Here is a 5857-nt window from a genome sequence, read left to right as displayed (position 1 = left end):
CTTTTTCCAATCCAATTCTTTTTCAAATATTTTTTAATATCTTTTTTAACTCATCTTATCTTTTTATGAAAATATCTCTCCTTCTACTCCTCTCCTTTCCTTTCTTTTGCTTGAGGACAAGCAAACCTCTAAGTTTGGTGTGATTTGCCATGATCACTGAGCTAAAACTCATTAAGATCATGGCACCTGAGAGAACAGGAAGAGCAAGGATGTGAACTTAAGGGAGCTAAAGCATCAGAAATTAATTCTTGAAGGCATCCCACAGACTAAAGGAACATCCACTTCCCAAAATACAGGTTGTTAAGTTCTAATTCCAGCTTTAACTCTGTGATAGTATTATTATAGGATTTTACCTTAGAAGTTATATAGGAGTAGTAGTACTTAGCATATCTATTTTGATTTTATTTCCAATTAAGCTATAATTTATTTTTCTCATCATCATCAGGCATGAATAAAGTAGTAGATTTTTTTTAGAATAAAGAAGTAATTTATATTTTTGAGTTCTTAGTAATAAAGACTATAATTAATTATATGTGGTGGCAATACTTGTTGTTCTCTGAATGAATGCTTGAACAGTGCATAAATTGTATTTTGAATTTGATGAATATTGGCTCCTGAAAGGATGAGGAACACGAAAAATATTATTGATGATCTGAAAAATCATGAAATTGATTCTTGAAGCAAGAAAAAGCAGTAAAAAAAAAAACACAATATTCACAAGCCATGAGCACTAGCCAAGAGTAAAAAGGATCCAAGGCTTTGAGCATCTATGGATAGGAGGGCCCAAGGAAATAAAATCCAGGCCTAAGCGGCTAACTCAAGCTGTCCCTAACCATGTGCTTGTGTCATGAAGGTCCAAGTGAAAAACTTGAGACTGAGTGGTTAAAGTCGTGATCCAAAGCAAAAGAGTGTGCTTAAGAGCTCTGGACACCACTGACTGGGGACTCTAGCAAAGCTGAGTCACAATCTGAAAAGGTTCACCCAATTATGTGTCTGTGGCATTTATGTATCCGGTGGTAATACTGGAAGACAAAGTGCTTAGGGCCACGGCCAAGACTCATAAATAGCTGTGTTCAAGAATCAACATACTACACTAGGAGAGTCAATAATACTATCTGAATTCTGAGTTCCTAAGGATGCCAATCATTCTGAAATTTAAAAGATACAGGGAGATGCCAAAACTGTTCAGAGACAAAAAGCTACAAGCCCCGCTCATCTAATAAGAATCTGAGCTTCATTTAAAACTCTAAAATATTATTACTTCTTAATTTCTGATAGAACCTATTCTATTCATCTAGTTGCTTGAGGACAAGCAACAGTTTAAGTTTGGTGTTGTGATGAGCGGATATTTTGTACACCTTTTGGGGGTAATTTCATGTAGATTTTAGCATGTTTCAAGTAGTTTTTAGTAAAATAATATTAGTTTTTAGGCAAAAATCATATTTCTGGACTTTACTATGAGTTTGTGTGTTTTTCTGTGATTTCAGGTATTTTCTGGCTGAAATTGAGGGAGCTGAGCAAAAATCTGATTTAGGCTGAAAAAGGACTGCTGATGCTGTTGGATCCTGACCTCCCTGCACTCGGAATGGATTTTCTGGAGCTACAGGAGTCCAAATGGCGCGCTCTCAACGGCGTTGGAAAGTAGACATCCAGGGCTTTCCAGCAATATATAATAGTCCATACTTTTTGCAAGGATAGACGACGTAACTTGGCGTTAAACGCCAAGTTCATGCTGCTGTCTGGAGTTAAACGCCAGAAAAACGTCATTATCCGGAGTTGAACGCCCAAAACACGTCATAACCTGAAGTTTGACGCCAAGAAAGGCCTCTACACGTGGAAAGCTTTAGTCTCAGCCCCAGCACACACCAAGTGGGCCCCAGAAGTGGATTTCTGCACCAATTATCTTAGTTTATTCATTTTCTGTAAACCTAGGTTACTAGTTTACTATTTAAACAACCTTTACAGACATTTCTTGTATCTCATGACATTTTCAGATCTGAATTATACACTTTGTGACGGCATGAGTCTCTAAACTCCATTGTTGGGGGTGAGGAGCTCTGCAGCGTCTCGATGATTTAATACAATTCCTTTGTTTTCCATTCAAACACGCTTGTTCTTATCTAAGATGTTTATTCGCGCTTAACTGTGGAGAAGATTGAATGAATATCTCTTAGATTCCCCAACAGAATCTTCGTGGTATAAGCCGGATTGATGACAGCATTCATGAGAATCCGGAAAGTCTAAACCTTGTCTGTGGTATTCCGAGTAGGATTCCGGGATTGAATGACTGTGACGTGCTTCAAACTTTAACCTGCTGGGCGTTAGTGACAGACGCAAAAGAGTGATTCTATTCCAGTAGGAGCGGGAACCAACCGGTGATTAGCCGTACTGTGACAGAGTGCGTGAGCATAGTTTTCACTGCGAGGATGGGAAGTAGCCACTGACAATGGTGACACCCTACATAGAGCTTGCCATGGAAGGAACCTGCGTGTGAGAAGAGGATTTCAAGGAAGAGTTGAAGTCAGAGGACAAAGCATCTCCAAAACTCCAACATATTCCCCAGTGCTGCAAATCAAAGTAACATTGTTCCCTCTTTTATCAAATCCAGTAATTTCACTTTTAATCCAAATAATCCTATTGACATCCTGACTAAGATTAATAAAATAAATATTGATTGCTTCAAACCAATAATCTCTGTGGATTCGACCCTTACTCACGTAAGGTATTACTTGGACGACCCAGAACACTTGCTGGTTAGTTGAACGGAGTTGTGTTCACTTGTGCCAATTTCTAAAATCCAATTACAAGAAAAAAGGATCACAATTTCGTCCACCAATAACACAGGTGAAAAACTCCGTATGGCTCTACCTTTTCTACTCTGTATGGACCTTCCCATCTTGATCTCAGTTTACCTGGCATGAGCCTCAGTCTGGAGTTATATAGAAAAACTAACTCCCCTGGTCTAAATTCTCTCCTCTTTATGTGCATGTCATGGACAACCTTCATCTTTTCTTTGTATCGCCTGGAGTTGTCATATGCTTCAAGACGAAGGTTCTCTAGTTCAGCTAGTTGCAGTTTTCTTTCAGCACCAGCTTCCTCAAAGTTCATGTTACACTCCTTCACTGCCCAGAAAGCCTTGTGTTCCACCTTTACTGGAAGGTGGCAAGCTTTTCTGTATACTGAGCGGAAGGGGCTCATCCCAATGGGTGTCTTGTATGCTGTTCTATATGCCTAGAGTGCATCTTGTAGCCTGGCACTCCAGTCCTTCCTATGATGCTTTACTATCTTCTCCAGTATACGGTTAATCTCTCTGTTAGAGACTTCTGCTTGCCCATTGGTCTGGGGATGGTAAGCTGTTGCTACTTTGTGAATTATCCCATGTTTCTTGAGTAATCCTATCAATCTCCTGTTACAAAAGTGGGTGCCTTGATCACTCACGATTGCTCGTGGTGATCCAAAACAACAAATAATATGGTTTCTAACAAAGGAAACAACATTGTTAGCATCATCAGTACGGGTAGGAATTGCTTCCACCCATTTAGAAACATAATCTACAGAATTAGAATTTGGAAATGGACCCATGAAGTCAATGCCCCAAACATAAAAAATTTCACAGAAAAGCATAATCTGTTGAGGCATCTCATCCCTCTTGGATATATTACCAAACCTTTCGCAAGGGGAACAATATTTACAAAATTCAGCAGCGTCTTTAAAAAGAGTAGGCCACCAGAATCCACAGTCTAGAATTTTTCTAGCTGTTCTTTGAGAGCCAAAATGTCTGCAACTCTCAAATGAGTGGCAGGCCTCTAAAATGGACTGGAATTCTGATTGAGGCACACACCGTCTAATTACTTGGTCAGCACCACACCTCCAAAAATATGGATTATCCCATCTATAATATTTGGACTCATTTTTCAGCTTGTCTCTTTGATGCTTAGTAAAATTTGGAGGAAAAGTGTGGCTAACTAGATAATTAGCTACAGGTGCATACCAAGGAACTACTTCAAATACTGCATGTAAGCTATCAAATAGGAAATTATCATTTATAGGAGTGGAGTCATCCTTAATGTGCTCAAGGCGACTCAAGTGGTCTGCCACTCCTATCCTTAATTTCTAAATGAAATTCTTGCAGCAGCAGTATCCAACGTATTAGCCTTGGTTTGGACTCCTTTTTAGCTAATAAATATTTTAGAGCTGCATGGTCTGAGTACACTACTACCTTAGTACCAAGTAAATAGGCTCGGAATTTATCCAGAGCAAAAACAATAGCAAGAAGCTCTTTTTCAGTAGTAGTGTAATTAGATTGAGCAGCGTCTAAAGTCTTAGACGCATAAGCAATTACAAAAGGATCCTAACCTTCGCATTGAACCAGTGCCGCTCCTATTGCATGGTTGGAAGCATCACACATAATTTCAAATGGCTGGCTCCAGTCTGGTCCTCTCACAATTGGAGCTTGAGTCAGGGCGATCTTCAGCTTATCAAATGCTTGCATACAATCCTCACTGAACTCGAATTCAATATCTTTCTACAGCAATCTGGATAAGGGCAATGCTACCTTACTGAAGTCCTTAATGAATCTCCTGTAAAAGCCTGCGTGGCCAAGGAACGAATGGACTTCCCTCATGGAGGAGGGGTACGGTAAACTAGAAATGACTTCTACCATTGCTGGATCTACAGAAATACCAGTATTAGACACAACATTTCCTAGTACAATTCCTTGTTTTACCATAAAGTGACATTTTTCAAAATTTAATACAAGGTTTGAACTAATACACCTGTCTAACACTCTAGATAAACTATCCAAGCAAAGGCTAAAAGAATTACCATATACGCTAAAATCATCCATAAAAACCTCCATACAGTTCTCAATGTGATCAGAGAAAAGACTCATCATACATCTTTGAAAAGTGGCCGGTGCATTGCATAAGTCAAAGGGCATTCTCTTATAAGCATAAGTCCCAAAAGGACATGTAAAAGTAGTCTTTTCCTGATCTTCAGGAGCTATATGAATTTGAAAGTAGCCTGTATAACTATCTAAGAAACAGTAATGGGATTTACCTGACAGGTGATCAAGCATCTGATCAATGAATGATAAGATGATCCTTGCGAGTGGCTTGGTTTAGACGCTTGTAGTCAATGCAAACTCTCTGTGAATTTTTCACTCTAGTTGTCAGAAGCTCTCCATGCTCATTTCTCACTGTTGTGACTCCAGACTTCTTGGACACCACTTGTACTGGACTGACCCATTCACTGTCTGAGATGGGGTAAATGATATCTGCTTCAAGTAGTCTGGTTACTTCTTTCTTGACAACTTTTAAGATGGTAGGGTTCAATCTTCTTTGAGGCTGACGAACAGGCTTTCTCCTTCTTCTAAGAATATTCTGTGTTCACAAACTTGAGGACTGATGCCTACTATATCCGCCAAGCTCCATCCAATTACTTTCTTATGCTTCCTCAACACACTAAGCAGTTGTTCTTCCTGTTGGGAAGTGAGCTCCCTTGTAATGATAAATGGGAACTTCTGCTTATCCTCAAGGTAAGCATACTTGAGGTGTGAAGGAAAGGGTTTTAATTCCAATTTCTGCTCATGGCTAGGCTCTGGACCTTCTGGAGCTAATGATAATGGCAAGACATCCTCATTTTGTTTAGAGGATGTCCCCACACTTGGACCTTGCTCCATGTGCTTCTCTTCTATTTCCTCCTGGTGAACTGCAATGACAGTTTCATCAATAATGTCGCACTTGAGTACGGAATGATCTTCCGGAGGATGCTTCAAAGCTTCATTCAGATTGAAGCTCACTACTCGGCCGTCTATTTCAAAGGAATAGGTTCCTGAAAAGGCATCCAGCTTGAACTT

This window comes from Arachis hypogaea, chromosome 10 (assembly GCF_003086295.3).
Source record: "Arachis hypogaea cultivar Tifrunner chromosome 10, arahy.Tifrunner.gnm2.J5K5, whole genome shotgun sequence".
Taxonomy (NCBI): Eukaryota; Viridiplantae; Streptophyta; class Magnoliopsida; order Fabales; family Fabaceae; genus Arachis; species Arachis hypogaea.
Note: the sequence above shows the minus strand (reverse complement) of the source record.